The 19,761-nt window shown below is 37.7% G+C and overlaps 1 long non-coding RNA gene across 2 annotated transcripts in view; it reads left to right on the top strand.

Moving 5' to 3' along the window:
- Nucleotides 1-19,761, top strand: part of LOC128931785 (uncharacterized) — a 285,583-nt gene that overhangs the window by 117,806 nt on the left and 148,016 nt on the right. Inside the window, exons 5-7 of one of the 2 annotated variants that reach the window (XR_013534315.1) lie at nucleotides 18,110-18,174; nucleotides 18,888-18,943; nucleotides 19,066-19,199. The exons of the other annotated variant lie outside the window; for it this stretch is intronic. This is a non-coding gene — a long non-coding RNA (uncharacterized LOC128931785). Of the gene's footprint in view, nucleotides 1-18,109; nucleotides 18,175-18,887; nucleotides 18,944-19,065; nucleotides 19,200-19,761 lie in introns of those variants that run through there. 2 annotated transcript variants of the gene reach the window in all.

The raw sequence follows: 19,761 nt of genomic DNA, 5'->3' as shown, positions 1-19,761 counted from the left end.
TTTCTTTGCATTGGGTTAGAACATGTTCTTTTAGTTTAGAGAAGTTTGTTACTACATACCTTCTGAAGTCTGTTTCTGGTGGACTGCCTTGGTAATGGCAGATTTCCTCAGTAGTGGTGGAGTGCCTTGGTAATGGCTGATGCCCTTCCCCTTACCGAGCTGGATTGTCCCAGGTCCAGCTGTGCTTGCTGCAAAACTCTCTATCCAGAGCACTTCAGATTGCTTGTCTTTGTGGGGTGTGGGTTCGCAAGCCAGTGCACCTGCCTCCCTGTTTCAGCCCCCTTTTTCTCAGTTGCATGGGTGGCTCTGTATCCCAGGCATTCCAGGTGCCTGATGAAATGGCCACCCAGATTTGTGTGAATTTTTGTGGAGAGACCCTCAGTGCCAGCTGAAACAGCCATGCTGGAAACTCGTGGCACTTTTCAGCCCGGGAATCTCCTGGTCTGTCGGTGGTAAAAACTCATTTGGAAATGCAGTAAACACTCACCCTCTGGGTTCTTCTCCCTGAGGACTGCACCCTAATGATGTTCTTATTCAGCCATCTTGGATCTCTTCATCGCTATTGGTATTCTTATCATGAAGCTTTCCTCTCTGGATTCATCTAACTGTGATGGCTTTCTCTGTAAACATGTAAAGAGCATATCACTATTTCAGCAAATAGCACATGCTGAATTGCATGGTTTGACTTGTTGTATGTGTATCCTTCCCTCCATTTATGTTATAAGTCCCAGGATGAGTGGGTTTATTTTAATATTTTCATCCACATAAGTTGCCTTGCACATATATCCATTTAATACATATTTGCATATGATTGTGGGGTTCATATAATATATAAATAGGAACACATTGGGAATCCACAAGTTATGCTTAATGATTAGTAAAACATTCATTCATTGAACATACATATTGAGAATGCACTGTGTTCCAGGCAGGTTTTGGCTCTGGGATTACCACAGCAAACAAAGGAGTTTTATTTCAAAGAATAAAGTGTGTATTTTACTCTGTGACAGTTTGATCACAAAAAAAGCCCAGGTCCAGATGGGTTCACAGCCGAATTCTACCAGACACACAAGGAGGAGCTGGTACCATTCCTTCTAAAACTATTTCAAACAATCCAAAAAGAGGGAATCCTTCCCAAATCATTTTATGAGACCAACATCATCCTGATACCAAAACCCGGCAGAGACCCAACGAGAAAAGAAAACTTCAGGCCAATATCCATGATGAACATAGATGCTAAAATCTTCAATAAAATATTGGCAAGCCAATTGCAACAGCAAATCAAAAAACTTATTCATCATGATCAAGTAGGATTCATCCCAGGGATGCAAGGCTGGTTCAACATACGCAAGTCTATCAATGTAATTCACCACATAAACAGAACCAAAAACAAAAACCACATGATTATCTCAATTGACGCAGAGAAGGCATTTGACAAAATTCAACAGCCCTTTATGCTAAAAACCCTCAATAAACTCGGTATTGATGGAACGTATCTCAAAGTAATAAAAGCTATTTATGACAAACCAACAGCCAATATCATACTGAATGGGCAAAAACTGGAAGCATTCCCTTTGAAATCTGGTACTAGACAAGGATGCCCTCTCTCACCACTCCTATTCAATATAGTACTGGAAGTTCTAGCCAGAGAAATCAGGCAAGAAAAAGAAATAAAGGGTATTCAAATAGGAAAGGTGGAAGCCAAATTGTCTCTATTTGCAGACGACATGATAGTATATCTAGAAGACCCCATCGCCTCAGCCCAAAAACTCCTGAAACTGATAAACAACTTCAGCAAAGTCTCAGGATATAGAATCAATGTACAAAAATCACAAGCATTCATCTACACCAATAACAGACTTAAAGAAAGCCAAATCAAGAGCGAACTGCCATTCGCAATTGCTACAAAAAGAATAAAATACCTTGGAATACAACTCACAAGGAACGTAAGGGACCTCTTCAAGGAGAACTACAAACCACTGCTCAACGAAATCAGAGAGGACACAAACAGATGGAGAAACATTCCATGTTCATGGTTAGGAAGAATTAATATCGTGAAAATGGCTATACTGCCCAAAGTAATTTACAGAATCAACGCTATCCCCATCAAGCTACCATTGACTTTCTTCACAGAACTGGAAAAAACCACCATGAACTTCATATGGAACCAAAAGAGAGCCCGCATAGCCAAGTCAATTCTAAGCAAAAAGAACACAGTGGGGGGCATCACACTGCCGGATTTCAGGCTATACTACAAGGCTACAGTAATCAAAACAGCATGGTACTGGTACCAAAACAGAGATATAGACCAATGGAACAAAACGGAGGCACCGGAGGCAACACAACATACATACAACTATACAATCTTTGATAAACCTGAGAATATGCTGATGAAATATGAAAGTGGAAAGATGGGGATGAAAAAGTTTTGGAGTTGAGATGGGGAGGTAGATCATGTGAGAGGTCAAAATGTTGATTATGTTGTTGGGAGGACTGAGATATTGTTCCTTCAAATCTTGAACTCCTGCACCGTGTTCCTGTTAGCAACTTCAGTTTTTGCTTCCTTGTCTCATTAATGCAATTTTGCCTCTGGGCCTGCCTGTCTCCTTTGTCCATCACTTATGCCTGTGGCACTTATTGGACCTCTCACTGTGGCTTGGATGTTTGCTTAAATTGTTTCTGTCCTTTGATATTTGTCTGATATTTTAATGTAGGCAGGCAGGGGAGGGAAGAATAAATGATTTACCCATTCTTAAGGGTTGGTAATTATTGATTAAAGGTAATCAGTAAAAGAAAAGAGAAACTAGGGTAATCAAATCAACTGCATATAAAGTTTTTGTTTATACAATAAGCATTTGTGCAGTTTATGAGGACTAATCTATATTTAAAATGCAGCATAAAATGTGCAGTGCTACATGTACATCAGTTATATGCTCTTCATGTTGTTTGAAGAGAATATTGGGGGTAGACTGGAGAGATTACAAGGAAATGAGATCTTCATCTGAAAGCAGATATGTAAGCTACTGACCAGCCAGGGATTATAGAGGCTTTTATCCTCATTGCTGTTCTAAGAAATTCAGGATCAGTGAAAATCCTGTGCAGACACGCTGTATTTTACTCACAAGATTTTTGGGCAGACATGCTCCACAGCTATGGTTTTATTTTTCTCCAATTTTATAATATTTTTCCCTCATGTAGCAGCATCTGTGTTTCAAGTTATTTTTCATTTATTTCTTTATAACCCAGGACACCAGAAAACGTTCAAAGATCAGTTTAATATTTCTGAGAAAGTTAATAGTGCTGAATGACACACCTATTGGTTACTGTAACAAATTTAATGACAGAAACAAAGATTATGGATCAACTTCTGCTTTTAATTCTGACCTAGAATTAAAAGCTTCCTTCTGACCCATCACAAAATGATGAAGCTTAAAAATGACTTACAGTTTTTGTCCTAACCCATCTCTACTGCTTGTGAACTCAAATGAGATGTCTGAAGGAAAAATAAGTCTTAAAAAAAAAAACACATTATTTCCCCAATTTAAGTGTTCTTAATTGAATAAGTAGCATTTCCAAACATACAATTTATCTCATAAAGCTAAAACTCTGCCTAATCTATTTAATCTTGAAATTGTTCCAGAGAACACATAGAAATTCCACAGGAAGTAATTAAGGCAAGCACTTTAGTAACAAAATAAGATAGAAATGAGGTTGATTGACTGCATTTTAACATATAGTATCGCCATGTGTAGCATGTTGCCAGTTGTCAATTTTTAGTATATCTACCAGCCCAATAGACTAGATAAAGAAAATGTGATACTTACACTCCATGGAATACAATGCAACCATAAAAAATCAGATTGCATCTTTTTCAGGGACATGAATAGACATGGAATTATCTATAATAAACTAACACAGGAACAGAAAACCAAATATTGCATATTCTCACTTATAAGTGGGGGCTGAATGATGATAACACATGGACCTAAAGAGGGGAACAACACATACAGGGGCCCACCGGAAGGTGGAGGGTGGGAGTAGGGAGAGAATCAGTAAGAATAACTAACTGTTACTAGGCTTAATACATGGGTGATGAAAAAGTCTGTACAATAAACCCCCATGACACAAGTTTATGTATGTAACTAATCTGGTTTTATACCCTTCAACTTAAAGTCTTATACAGACTATAGAATAAACTTAAGGTCTTAGTGTTTGGGTGGATGTGGTGGATGTAATCTTGGAATGTGCTAGGGTTTTTCCTCTGTTATATAGCTGACATTGAGGAGTCAGAACTGGGAGTATTCTATTACATCTATTAAAAACCTAATTGCTTCTCAGATTAGGATTTGAAAGGATCAAATTACCAGTAAAATAATTTATTTGCAGGCTTGGCTGACTGAAATGGCTGCTAATGAAAATATCTGTCTGATCTCTAATTTTTAAAAGTATGTTTTATAACTAAGGTTTGTCTGTTACCCTTTTAGGGCAACAGTTTGGAATTTCTTTTTAATATTAGAGGACAAATGTTTTAAAAACAAAACTTGAAATGGAACTCCAGTTATCAACAAGGGACTGATCTGCCTATAGTATCGTCCCTCCTGCTTTCCATTCCATCTAATGGAGCACATGCAAAGAACCCCAGGGTTCTGTAGATAACAGGATGAAAGCCACTGTCCCAGTTTGTAAATTCCTAACAGGCCACAATAGACCAGTTGTCAAGGGGACATGCTCTGAAGCCTGATGGATTTGGATTCTAATCCTAGCCCTTGGATTTACTGGTCCTGTGAACTTGAGTGAGTCATTTCACTTTACATGCTTCATTTTCCTTAGTTCTGAAATGGGATGATAATGTCAGTGACATGATGTTATAAGGAGTAAAAGCTATTTCAGGGATTCTTAATTTTGGAGGGTCACAGAACCCTTTAGTACAATTGGAAAATATCATATATAGAGTTAAAAAGAAAACCAATTATAATGAAATATGCTTACCAAAATACTCAAGGTTATGTGATATAGTAATGTATGTCCGTCTTTACACATTGACAAGGTCTAATCATGAGTCAAATAATTTCAATCTAGTAATGAGCATAAACAAGTTTATCAAGATAGTTTTTGTAAGTATAATGTATGATGAAAATAATTTATTAATCCTAAAAAAGAAATAATCGATTCTATGGAAAGAAATGCAAAATTTCAGTTAAAGTTTAGTAAAAATAATGATGTAATTTCCCCAAAATATATGGATTCTTAGATTCTACTGAAAACTGAGTTAAAAAGTCATGTATTAGAAGGTTTAGCATAGTATGTTATGAATAGGGGCTTAAGGCATTTGGTGTTACAATGATTACCAACACCATCATCACCATTTTCATCATTTCAGAAGGCAGAAATAAGTATTTGGAATTATTAGTTAAGTAATAATGTTTTAAGGTTCTTCAGTGATACTAGAAAAAATTAAGAAATTGAGTATTCACTAACAGTATGGAGAGAAATATTTTTCCCTAAGTTATCCATGCATGTTAGCTATGTATAAGTCTTACCTTTCAAACCTTTAGTGAAAACAAATCAGTATGAACTAGTGATGGAACTACTGATAGAACAATCTCTTCTGCCTGTAATTCTAGTCCTTGCCATCAGTAAAGCAATGTGAGTCAGTTTTTTACTTAGTCTCTTTCAACCACAAAACCCCACTAAAATATGACAGTTTAATATTTCATTAAAATTCCACGCACTAGAGTGAATCGGCAACCAACAGAATGGGAAAACGTTTTTGCAGTTTACCTATCTGACAAAGGGCTGATATCCAGAATTTACAAAGAACTCAAACAGATTTACAGGAAAAAAACAAGCCCATTCAAAAATGGGCAAAGGATATGAACAGACACTTTACAAAAGAAGACATACATAAGGCCAACAAACATATGAAAAAATGCTCATCATCACTGGTCATTAGAGAGATGAAAATCAAAACCACATTGAGATACCATCTCATGCCAGTTAGAATGGTGATCATTAAAAAATCTGGAGACAACAGATGCTGGAGAGGATGTGGAGAAATAGGAACACTTTTACACTGCTGGTGGAAGTTTAAATTAGTTCAACCATTGTGGAAGACAGTGTGGCAATTCCTCAAGGCCTTAGAAATAGAAATTCCATTTGACCCAGCAATCCCATTACTGGGTAAATATCCAAAGGACTATAACTCATTCTACTATAAGGACACATGCACACAAATGTTCATTGCAGCACTGTTTACAATAGCAAAGACCTGGAACCAACTCATATGCCCATCGATGATAGACTGGACTGGGAAAATGTGGCACATATACACCATGGAATATTATGCAGCAATCAAAAATGATGAGTTTGTGTTCTTTGTAGGGACATGGATGAATCTGGAGAACATCATTCTCAGCAAACTGACACAAGAACAGAAAATGAAATACTGCATATTCTCACTCATAGGTGGGTGATGAAAAATGAGAACACATGGACACAGGGAGGGGAGTACTACACACTGGGGTCTATTGGGGGGAATAGGTGAGGGACAGTGGGTGGGGGAGCTGGGGAGGGATAGCCTGGGGAGAAATGCCAAATGTGGGTGAAGGGGAGGAAGGCAGCAGAACACACTGCCATGTGTGTACCTATGCAACTATCTTGCATGTTCTGCACATGTACCTCAAAACCTAAAATGCGATAAAAAATATAAAAAAAAAATTCCATGCAAGGATATTTTCTTAAAACCAAATAAAAAGTATTAGACCTACTAATAATTGGATGAGTTGTCATCTCCAAAGTATTTTTCTGTTTGACAAGTTCTTTTTTTTTTTTTTTTTTAATTATAATCCTGGTATGTTTTTGTTCTCTCTCATCACTTGTCTCCACATTGTATCACATTGAACAGATAAATAATCTGGCTTTACTCTTTGAGTGAATCTTATTCAATCAACATTGTTTATGAGATTCATTTATACTGATATATGTAGTTGAAGTTATTAACGCTTGAATAAAATTCCATTTTGTGTGTGAATATATCACAAATTATTTTATTTTTTTTCCTGTATTGGCATTTGATAGTTTCCAGTTTGAGGCCATAAAAATGTGTCTATACTTTCTTATGAAATGTAACTTTCTGCTTTTAATATTTTAGGATTTTGATTTTTTAAAAATACTTTTTATTGTACTTTAGGTTCTTGGGTACATGTACAGATCATGCAGGAGTGTTGCATAGGTACATACATGGCAATGCCATCCCACCTCCATCTCCTATATCTAGCATTTCTCCCCATGTTTTTCCTCCCCAACCTCCCTACCCCACAACTGTCCCTCCCCTAGTCCCCGCCAACAGACCCCAGTGTGTGATGCTTCCCTCCCTGTGGCCATGTGTTCTCATTGTTCAATACCCCACTATGAATGAGAACAGGCAGTGTTCGATTTTCTGTTCTTGTGCCAGTTTGCTGAGAATGATCGTTTCCATCAGTGGGAAGTCAGGTTTGTTCCAGGTCTTTGCTATTGTAAACAGTGCCACAATGAGCATACATGCACATGTGTCTTTATAAAAGAATGATTTATAATCCTTTGGATATATACTCAGTAAGGGGATTGCTGGGTTAATTGGAATTTCTATTTTTAGGTCCTTGAAGAATAGCCACATAGTCTTCCACAATGGTTGAACTAGTTTACACTCCCACCAACAGTGTAAAAGTGTTCCTATTTCTCTGCATCCTCTCCAGCATCTGTTGTCTCCAGATTTCTTAATGATCACCATTCTAACTGGAGTGAGATGGTATCTCAATGTGGTTTTGATTTGCATTTTTCTAATGACCACTGATGACGAACATTTTTTCATATGTTTGTTGGTCTCATATATGTCTTCTTTTGAAAAGTGTTTGTTCATTTCCTTCACCCACTTTTGAATGGGTTTCTTTGTTTTTTTCTTGTAAATCTGTTTTAGTTCTTTGTAGATTGTGGATATTAGCCCTTTGTAAGATGGGTAGATTGCAAAATATTTTTCCCATTCTGTTGGTTGCCAGCTCATTCTAATGATTGTTTATTTTTCTGTATAGAAGCTCTGGAGTTTAATTAGATCCTATTTGTCTATTTTGGCTTTTATTGCCAACGCTTTTTATGTTTTAGTCATTAAATCCTTGTCTATGCCTATGTCCTGGTTTTGCCTTGTTTTTTTTCTAGGGTTGTTATGGTGTTAGGTCTTATGTTTAAGTCTTTAATCCAGCTGGAGTTAATTTTAGTGTAAGGTGTCAGGAAGAGGTCCAGTTTCTGCTTTGGGATAAATGGATAGCCAGTTATCTCAACACCATTTATTAAACAGGAAATCCTTTCCCCACTTCTTGTTTTTGTCAGGTTTGTCAAAGATCAGATTGTCGTGATTTATGGCATTAGCTCTGAGGCTTCTGGTCTGTTCCATTGGTCTATATATCTGTTTTGGTACCAGTACCATGCTGTTTTGATTACTGTAGCCTTGTAGTATAGTTTGAAGTCAGGTAGCATGATGCCTCTGGTTTTGTTCTTTTTGCTTAGTATTGTATTGGCTATGAGGGCTATCTTTTGGTTTCATATGAAGTTTAAGGTTTTATTTTTTTCCACTTCTGTGAAGAGGGTCATAGGTAGCTTGATGGGGATAGCATTGAATCTATAAATTACTTCAGGCAGTATGGCCATTTTCACTATATTGATTCTTCCTAACCATGAGCATGGAATGTTTTTGCATCTGTTTGTGTCCTCTCTTATTTCATTGAGCAGTGGTTTGTAGTTCTCCTTGAAGAGGTCCTTTACATCCTTTGTTAGTTGTATTCCTAGGTATTTTATTCTCTATGTAGCAATTGTGAATGGCAGTTTGTTCCTGATTTGGCTCTCTTTTAGTCTGTTATTGGTGTATAGGAATGCTTGTGATTTCTGCACATCAATTTTTGTATCCTGAGACTGCTGATGTTGCTTACCAGTTTCAGGAGATTTTGGTATTCTAAATATACTATCATGTCATCTGCAAATATAGACAATTTGACTTCCTCCTTTCCTAATTGAATACCCTTAATTTCTTTTTCTTTCCTGATTGCTCTGGCTATAACTTCCAATACTATATTGAATAGGACTGTTGAGAGAGGGCATCCTTGTCTGGTGCTATATTTCAAAGGAATGCTTCCAGTTTTTGCCCATTCAGTATAATATTGACTGTGGGTTTGTCATAAGTAGCTTTTATTATTTTCAGATATGTTCCATGAATACCTAGTTTATTGATAATTTTTAGCATAAAGAGCTGTTGAATTTTGTTGAAGGCCTTCTATGTATCTATTGAGATGATCATGTGGTTTTTGTCTTTGGTTTTGTTTATGTGGTGGATTATGTTTACAGACTTGCATATGTTGATCCAACCTTGCATCCCCAGGATGAAGCCTACTTGATCGTGATGGATAAGCTTTTTGATGTGTTGTTGCAGTTGGTTTGCCAGTATTTTATTGAATATTTCTGAATCTGTGTTCATCGTAGATATTGGTCTGAAATTTTCTTTTTTTCTTGAGTGTATGCTGAGTTATGGTATCAGGGTGATATTGGTCTCATAAAATGATTTAGGAAAGATTCCCTCTCTTTGTATTGTTTGGAATAGTTTCAGAAGGAGTGGTGCCAACTCCTCTTTGTATGTCTGGTAGAATTTGGCTGTGAACCCATGTGGACCTGGGCTTTCTTTCATTGTTAGGCTGTTAATTGCTGCCTCAACTTCAGCCCTTGTTATTGTTCTATTCAGGGTTTCAGCTTCTTCCTGGTTTAGGCTTGAGAGGGTCAAGTATCCAGGAATTTATCTATTTCTTCCAGGTTTACTGGTTTATGCACATAGAGTTGTTTGTAGTAATCTCTGATGGTAGTTTCTATTTCTGTGGAATCTGTGGTGATATCCCTTTATTATTTTTTATTGTATCTGTTTGTTTTTCTCTCTTTTCTTTTTTATTAATCTGGCTAGCGGCCTGCTATTTTGTTGATCTTTTCAAAAAACAAGCTCCTGGATTTATTGATTTTTCTGAAGGGTCTTTGTGCCTCTATCTTCTTCAGTTTTGCTTTGATCTTAGTTATTTCTTGTCTTCTGCTAGCTTTTGAGTTTTTTTTTTTTTTTTTTATCTTGCTCCTCTATGTCTTTCAATTTTTATGATAGGGTGTTGATTTTAGATCATTCCTTGCCTTTCACATGGGCATTTATCACTATGAATTTTCCTTTAGACACTGCTTTAAATGTGTTCCAGAGATTCTGGTACTTTGTGTATTCATTCTCATTGGTTTCAAAGAACATCTTTATTTCTGCCTTCATTTCATTGTTTATCTAGTCGACATTCAAGAGCCAGTTGTTCAGTTTTCATGAATTTGTGCAGTTCTGAGTTAGTTTCTTAATTCTGAGTTCTAATTTGATTGCACTGTGGTCTGAGAGACTGTTATGATTTCCATTCTTTTGCATTTGTGGAGGAGAGATTTACTTCCAATTGTGTGTTCAATTTTAGAGTAGATTCCATGCGGTGCTGAGAGGAATGTGTATTCTGTGGAATTGGGGTAGAGATTTCTGTAAATGTCTATTTGGTTTGCTTGGTCCAGATCTGAGTTCTAGTCCACAATATCCTTCTTAATTTTCTGTCTCATTGATCTAATAGTGACAGTGGAGTGGTAAAGTCTCCCACTATTATTGTGTGGGAGTCTAAGTTTCCTCGTAGGTCGTTAAGAACTTGCTTTATGTATCTGAGTGCTGTTGTATTGGTGCATGTATATTTAGGATAGTTCACTTTTCTTGTTGCATTGATCCTTTTACCATTATGTAATACCCTTCTTTTCCTTTTTTGATCTTTGTTGCTTTAAAGTCTGTTTTATCAGAGACTAGGATTGCACCACCTGCTTTTTTTTTTTCTTTGCTCTCCATTTGCTTGATAAATCTTTCTCCATCCCTTATTTTGAGCCTATGTGTGTCCTTGCACATGAGATGAGTTTCCTGAATACAGAGCACTCATGAGTCTTGACTTCTTATCCAATTTGCCAGTTGTGTCTTTTGATTGGGGCATTTAGCCCATTTACATTTAAGGTTAATATTGTTATGGATAAATTTGATCGTGCCATTTTGATGCTAGCTGGATGTTTTGCCTGTTTATTGATGCAGTTTCTTCATTGTGTTGATGCTCTTTACTATTTGCTATGTTTTTGGAGTGGCTGGTACTGGTTGTTCCTTTCTATGTTTAGTGCTTCTTTCAGGAGCTCTTGCAAGGCAGGCCTGATGGTGACAAAATCTCTCAGCAATTTCTTGTTCTTAAATGATTTTATTTCTCCTTCACTTATGAAGCTTAGTTTGGCTGGATATGAAATCCTAGGTTGAAAGTTCTTTCCTTTAAGGATGTTAAATATTGGCCCCAGTCTCTTCTGCCTTGTAGGGTTTCTGCTGAGAAAGTCACTGTGAGTCTGATGAACTTCCATTTGTGGGTAACCCGACCTTTCTCTCTGGCTGCCCTTAGCATTTTTTCCTTCATTTCAACCCTGGTGAATCTGATGATTATGTGCCTTGGGGTTGCTCTTCTTGAGGAATATCTTTTTGGTGATCTCTGTATTTCTTGGACTTGAATATTGGCCTGCCTTGCCAGTTTGGGAAGTTCTCCTGGATAATATCCTGAAGAGTGTTTTTCAGCTAGGATTCATTCTCTCCATCACATTCAGGTACACTTATCAAACATAGATTAGGTTTTTTCACATAATCCCATATTTCTTGGAGGCTTCTCATTTTATTTCATTGAGTTGATCTTCAATCTCTGATGTCCTTGCTTCTGCTTGGTCAATTCGGCTGTTGAAACTTCTATATGCCTCCCAAAGTTCTCTTGTTGTGTTTTTACCTCCATCAGGTCATTTATATTCTTCTCTAAGCTGTTTATTCTCATTAGCATTTTGTCTAAGCTTTTTTCAAGTTTCTTAGTTTCTTTGTATTGGGTTAACACATTTTCTTTTAGCTCAGAGAAGTTTGTTATTGCCCATCTTCTGAAGCCTGTTTCTATCAATTCATCAGACTCATTCTCCATCCAGCATTTTTCCCTTGCTGGTGAGGAGTTGTGATCCCTTGAAGGAGGAGAGGCTTTCTGGTTTTTAGTGTTTCCATCCTTTTTGCACTGGTTTCTTCCCATCTTTGTGGATTTATCTACCTGTGGTCTTTGTAGTTGGTGACTTTCGCCTGTGGTCTCTGAGTGGAGGTCCTTTTTGTTGACGTTGAAGTTCTTTCTTTCTTTTTTTAATTATCCTTCTAACAGGCCCCTCTGTTGTAGGACTCCTGGAGGTCCACTCCATACCCTGCTTGCCTGGGGATCACCTGCAGTGGCTGCAGAACAGTAAGGGGTGCTGCCAGTTTCTTCTTCTTCTGTTATGTTCATCCCAGAAGGGTACCCACCAGATGTCAGCCTGAGCTCTCCATTATGAGTTGTCTCTTTGGAAATATGGGGGTCAGGAGGCTACTTGAGGAGACAGTCTGTCCCTTATAGGAGCTCCAGTGTTGTGCTGGAAGCTCTGTTGTTCATTTCAGAGCTTCTGGGAAGGTGCTTTTAAGTCTGCTGCAGTGGAACTCATAAATGCCTTTTTCCCCAGGTGCTTTGTCCTGGGAAGATGTTCCTTTATTTATAAGTTCCTGACCAGCTGCCTTTTTTTGGAGATGCCCTGCCCAGCAAGAATGTACTCTAGTCACAGTCTGCCAGCAGAGGCATTACTGAGCTGCTGTGGGCTCTGCCCAGCTGCTGTGTGAACTTCCTTGTGGTTTTGTATATGGAGGTACAGTTGAAACTGCCTCAGTAATGGTGGACTGCCTCGGTAATGGTGAAGTGCTTCAGTAATGGCTGACTGCCTTGGTAGCAGTGGACTGCCTCAGTAATGGCTGATACCCTTTCCCTCACTGAGCTGGACCGTCCAGGGTCCAGCTGCACTTGCTGCAAAACTGTCAGTCCAAAGTGTTACACATTGCTCGTCTTTGTGGGGGTGGGAACCATCGAGCCAGATCACCTGACTTCCTATTTCAGCCCCATGTTTTTTAGTTGAATGGGCAACTCTGTAACCCAGGTGTTTCAGGAGTCTGTTGAAATGGCTACCCGGATTTGTGTTAGTTTTTGTGCAGAGACCCACAGCGCCAGCTGAAACAGCCATGCTGGAAACTCGTTGCACTTTTAGCCCTGGAATCTCCTGGTCTGTGGCAGTAAAATCTTGTTTGGATATTCAGTGACCACTCACCCTTTGCATTCTTCTTGCTGGGGACTGCACTCCAGGGCTGTTCCTATTCAGCCATCTTGGATCTCTTCCCCAGGTTTTTGAATTTTAGCCATTCTAGTAGGTATGTAGTGGTATATCATTATTGTTTTGATTTTGCAGTTGTCTAGTGGTAAACGATGTTGAGCATCTTTTTATATACTTATTTGCTATCTGTATGTTTTTATTATTATCCACATAACTATTCAGATCTTTTGCTTCTTGTTTGTTTCTTATTGTTGCTATAGTTGCATATTAGTTTGAAGGGTATTTTGTATATTTCAGATAACAGTCCTTTATCAGATGTATGTTTGCCAATATTATCATCACTCAGTCTGTGGCTTGCTTTTTCATTCTTTTGCATGTGTTTCAAAGAGAAGACTTTTTTAATTTTAATAGACTCTACATTTTTCTTTTATAGATGATGTTTTTGTTTTGCATTTAAAATTTATTTGCCAAACCTCCAAATCTAGATATTCTTCTTGAAAATCACCAAATGGGCAATGTGGATGTCACTGGTGACCTGGAGAGGGGTAAATTTGGTGAAGTTCAGCATAAAAGACACAGTGGAGTGGGTTTAAGAGAGGATAGTAGGAAATAATTGGAGACAGTAGGTGAACATGATGCTTTTGAGACATTATGCTAGGAAAGTGTGATATTGTACTTTAAAATAAGAGGTATACATATTGATCTTCACCCCTAGTTCCTGAAGCAAAGCTCCTAATCTCCTGGAATTATCTAGATGATAGCTGTGTTAGGCCATTCTTGCATTGCTACAAAGAAATACCTAAAACTGGGTAATTAATAAAGAAAAGAGATATAATTGGCTCAGTGTTCTGCAGGCTGTAGAAGCATGATGCAAGCATCTGCCCTGGCATCTGGGGAGGACTTGGAGCTTCTACTCATGGTAGAAGACAAGGCAGGAACTTGAATGTCACTTGGTGAGAGCAGGAGCAAGAGAGAGAGAGAGTGGGGGTCACGGGGGAGAGGCCACACACTTCAAACAACAAGATCTCATGGGAACTCACTCACTATCACAAGGACAACACCAAGCATGAGGAGGGATCTGCCTCTACGATCCAATCACCTTCCACCAGGTACCACCTCCAATACTGGGGATTATATTTTAGCATGAAATTTAGAGGGAACACATATCCAAACTATATCAAAAGAAGTGTATTATTTTTTTCTAATGAGGTGACTCTTCTTCATGAGCTTCTGAATGGGAGTTGGTCAAAAGGAAGACCAGGCCATGATTAGATGCCTGGAATTGTCAGCGTCCTTGCCATCCTCTGGGAAGGGGAGAGGAACAGTGGTCTCTTCTCCAGCTTGATTTTGCCTATGTGATAAAACCTCCATAAAAATTCCTAACCGATTGAGTTTAGAGAGCTTCCAGATTGCTGGACATGGAGTGCCTGGAGAGCTGTGTACTTGGAAAGGGCACGGGAGTGCTGTTCCCCTTCTCTCAGACCTTGTGCTATGTATCTTTACCATTTGGCTGTTCTTAACTTATATATTTTTAATGAATGACTGATCTATTAAGTAAATGTTTTCCCTAAATTCTGTGAGACACTGTAGCAAATGACTGAACTCAAGAAGGGAGTATCTATGAACTTCTGGCTTGTAGCCAATGTGGCCAAAAGTTGTACAGAATCTGTGGACCTACTGCTTGCAACTGGTGTCTGAAATGGAGGGCAGTCTTCTGGGACTAAACACTTAACCTGTGGGATCTGGTGCCATCTCCAGATAGATAATGTCAGAATGTAGTTTGCTTACAGGAAACCCAGTGGTTTTCTGCAGGAGAACTGGATTAATGAATGGGGAAAAATCACACATTTCTGGTGTCATAAGTGAAGTATTGAGAGCATTGATAGTATAGTGGAAGTTTTCTTTTTTCTTCCCGTTATACAGAAAGTACAGCAACAGAGTGAGAGAAAGGAAGCAACAGAGTGAGAGAAACAGAGTGAGACAGATGAAGGAAAATTTCCTAGATTTTTTGTAATGTCAAAGGAATACTTATGCATTTGTATTCTAATAAACTAGTAGAGAAAATACATGATGATACAGGAGAGACAAAAGAGAATTGCCATAATGATGTCCTTGAGTAGGAAAGAATGGATGGAATCCAGTGTTCATGTGGATGGCCTGATTTAGATGGTTGTAGGGCAGTTCATTTCTAGCAAGAAAAAGGCAAAGTATGTGCTTGTGGATGCAAGTAGGGATCTGGAAGTTCTCTTCTAATTCTTCCAATTTTATCAGTAAAATGTATTCATAACAACTGAAAGTACTTTGGGATGATTAATGGATCAATTAATAAATAGTATGGCATGTGGTGATAATATAGGTCTTCAAAGATTAGTTCAAGCTCAACCAGTTCTCTAGCCCGTGCCTGGACATGATGGGAATGAGAGTAGTGGGACATGGATAGAGAGAACTGAGTCTAAACTGTGGTAGGAGGATATTACTAAGAACTAGTCAGGGCTTCAGGGTCCTAATTAAGAAAACTGTGGGCTGGGTGTGGTGGCTCATTCCTGTAATCCCAGCACTTTGGGAGGCGGAGGCAGGCAGATCACAAGGTCAGGTATTTGAGACCAGCCTGGCCAACCTGGCATAACCCTGTCTCTACAAAAAATACAGAAAAATAAACCTGGCTTGGTGGCACACACCTGTAATCCCAGCTACTCAGGATGCTGAGGCAGGAGAATTGCTTGAACCCAGGATGCAGAGGTTGCAGTGAGCTGAGTTTGCACCATTGCACTCCAGCCTGGGTGACACAGTAAGACTCCATCTTGGCGGGGGTTGGGGGAAACTGGGGTTCAGGGTAGGCACTGTTTGCAGTAGTGCATAAAACCTGAAAAACACTCAGAAAATCAAGGCAAAGTCATGAGAAAGAATTGAATAAAAAAGAATGATTCAGTTTGGCACCCACTCGAGGAATAGCTAGATCCCAGCAGAAACACTGCCTCTGATCCCACTACTAATATTTTGCTCAAGGGCTGGGAGGGCTGAACTGGCATGAGGAAGCCCTTTGTTGCTTAGAGCTTAAGACTGTTGGGATAAACAGAAAATTATGGACCTCAGTTTATTTTTTTTCCAGTTCTATCTACATAATGCCAAATGGTGAAATCCTATCAATTATGTTAATATGCATTGTCCACACAAGCATGTAAATTAAAGCAAATAGCTATCGGGCTTGTTCCAACATGGTTTCTGACATCTCAAAACTGTAATTTCTAAGTGTTAGTAAAATGTCAAGATAATGTGTTTCTTTCAAACAATCCAAATGTTTATGTATGTTGTAACGTTATTCCATGAGGCAGATAGCATTATATTAGATGAGAAAGCTGTGTGATAGAGATGCAAAATATCCAAGCTCACAAAGTGGTATGTGGCAGATTCAAAACCCAATTCTGATTTTAATTCAGTGAACACTTATTAAGTTGCTGGGTGTCAGATATTCTGCTAGGTGGTCTGTTTTGGCCTTATTTCTAGACTGATGCTCTTTCTGAAAAAAGAGATTGTCTTAGTTCAGGCTGTTATAACAAAGTACCATAAACTGGGTGGCTTATAAACAACCAAAATTAATTTCTCACAGTTTTGGAGGCTGGAAGTCTGAGATCAAAGTGGCACCATTATTGGTTCTGGTGAGGGTCATCTTTTAGGTTACGCACCGCAGACTTCTCACTCTATCCTCATGTGGTAGAAAGAGGGCCAGAGAAGTCTCTGGGGTTCTACTTATAAAGACATTAATGCTGTTTATGAGAGCTTAACTCTCATTCCCTAATCACCTCTCAAAGTCCCTACCACTTAATATCATCACCTTGGGGATTAGGATTTTAACATATGCATTTTAGGGAGACACATTTCGTCTATTGCAAAGATCATCTTGAGAAAGTTTCCATCACCAAAATAACCATTTTTTCTTTATGCTAAATAGTATTAAGTAATAAATCTTTTTTTCTTTATGCTAAATAATATGAAGTAATACATCTTGTATGAAAATAATGTGATTTCAACTTAAATTTGCAAATATTTCTACAAGGATGGGCTATAACTATTCCTGCAGAATTCCAATGTCCTGTTTTATTTATTTTTGTTGTTGTTTAAAATGCTGTCTTCTGCAGGTCTTTTATACAATGAAGACTATTTTCAACTTGTTTGTCAATTAAAAATGCCTTGGTGGTATTGGTAGTAAGGCAATTAATACCAGTGAATTCCTGTTCTGTCATTTCTTCCAGGAGTAGTCTATTTTTGACTGCAGGCTAGTATGTATAACAGAAAAAAAGAGGCAGTTAGAAAATAGTACTACTTTTGCACCTGCATCCATCTAGTCACCAGGTTTTTATAGCTACTTTAAACAAGTGTTGGGATAATATGGTGCACTTTGTCATCACTATGCCAGGGCAAGTAATCAGACTCAAGAAAGAGATCTATGCTTAAGAAATCTGTCAGTAAGTTGACAAAGTTGATTTCTATAAAGCTAATATTGGGATTGAGCATTTAAGTGCTTGCTTGTGAGAACATTATGAAGACAAAACTTCCAACAATGTCTGTGACTGTGCTGGCTAAAGCCTCAATTATTTACTGTACTAGTATTTAAAGATCGATATTCCTTTAATTTATATAGTTTGGAGCCAAGATAGGACTTTAAGTCTCTGAGTTACACTGCCATCTTGTTTTTAATAATACACATGACTATTTGGAAATTCCATCATGATGTGTGAAACTTGGCATAGGTGATAAAAAACATATATATATAAAAGGCCTTTCATTAGGAAACATGAGGTTAGAAATTGCTATGCTTGTTGTATTTGCAGTGTATTGATTGAGTTCTCTGATTTTATTGTATTTGCAGTGTATTGATTGAGTTCTCTGATTTTCCTGAACTTGTTGCTTTTCTGAAACCTGAGTGTGATGCAGGTACTGCATTGTTACTTTAATAAAGAGCTAACACATTCGAGTAAAATTCTAAAGAAATTGTTGGAAACTCTTAAAAGTTGATTTTCAGTTATAAATCCTAAACAAACCAGAATTGAATGGCCAACTGGTTTCATTGCTAAAGATGATATGTTTAATGATTTTTTAAAAATGTACTTTTCCTGTAGCTTCCCTTAGTACTTCTACCTAATTTCCTTAAATATTTATCCTCTTTAATATTTATTTTACTCATTTTTGGAATAAAAAATATATTTCAAAAATCAACATAATATAAAGACATTTACATTGAGAAGTTTTGTTTCTAAATGTTTCTTTCTGTCTCCTGTAAGTAACCATTTTTTCTTTGTGTGTGTGTATGTGTGTGTGTGTGTGTGTGTGTGTTTATCCTTTCAGTATTCTTTATGCAAATACAACGAAATTTCAGTATGGATGTCTATTTTCTCATCTGCTTACTTAGGCTGACCTGAATTGACTTTTTCACTGAATCTGATCTTGGAGGTTTTTCCATGTCAGTATTTAGAGAGCTTCCTTTTAAATAGTTGTATATATAGTATTCCATTGTGTGAGTGAAGCATAATTTTCCTAATTCATGAACATTTGAGTTGTTTCCAATTTTTGCTCATACAATGTTGCAATAAATAACTGTTTTGCATTGTGAAAGTCAATTTGTAAGATAAATTCCTTATTCCTTTCAGATTTGCTACTGCCATCCAGCCTGTTGTGGAATGGGCATGCAGATAACTACCTGAAAGTAAGAGGGAGTCATGGGCACTCAGTAGGGAGTAGGGGTCATACTTCCACCCTATCAGGATTTCAGAAAGTACCAGCAAACCCCAGACTGATTGGGTCACTGTCTCTAAAATTCTCCTCTAGTTTCCCAGTAGAAATGTGAAGACTTTTCGCACGACTGACAACATTCTGTCTGCCTCTCTTGTCATCTCTTGAGTCATCCTCCCCTTTGCTTATGATATTTCATTTACATGGTCAAATACACATGCTCCTTTCCCATTAAATGCTCTTTCAGGCCTCAATTTGAGTATCACATTCCTAAACCTTTTTTAACTTTCTAGACAGAGTGAAATATAATTTAAAATGCTTTCAATATATAGTGTGTTTTTTCATTATTGTGATCCTCACAGCCATAATTAGGTAAGTTATTAGTTTAATATTCTTTTTTCTCACAAGACTGTAGGCTTCGTGAAGCCATGAACATGGATTTATTTTATTTTACTGCTGTATTCTCAAGATCCTGTTACATAGTGTGTATCTATATATTTTCACATGGTTAAATATTGACAGAAAGCATAATTATTCAAAAAACAATTATCAAAGGCACTCACACTACTTGGTGACACTTGGACTGGACCCTCATTGAAAAGGAGGGCTGCAGATGCAGATAGTTTAGATAAACTAAACAAACATTTAAAAAATGCAAAGATTTTCTTCATAGCTATTTTTTGGTATTTAAATTTCCTTTTATGTTACACAGGCAAAACCTATAGAAACATCAAGACTTCCTTTTCCCATTTCATCTAAATAAAAACATGAACATATCTCCAACAGTGGAAA

The sequence above is a fragment of the Callithrix jacchus genome, chromosome 4 (genome assembly GCF_049354715.1).
Source record: "Callithrix jacchus isolate 240 chromosome 4, calJac240_pri, whole genome shotgun sequence".
Classification (NCBI taxonomy): domain Eukaryota; kingdom Metazoa; phylum Chordata; class Mammalia; order Primates; family Cebidae; genus Callithrix; species Callithrix jacchus.
Note: the sequence above shows the minus strand (reverse complement) of the source record. Positions and strands in the feature narration are given on the sequence as shown.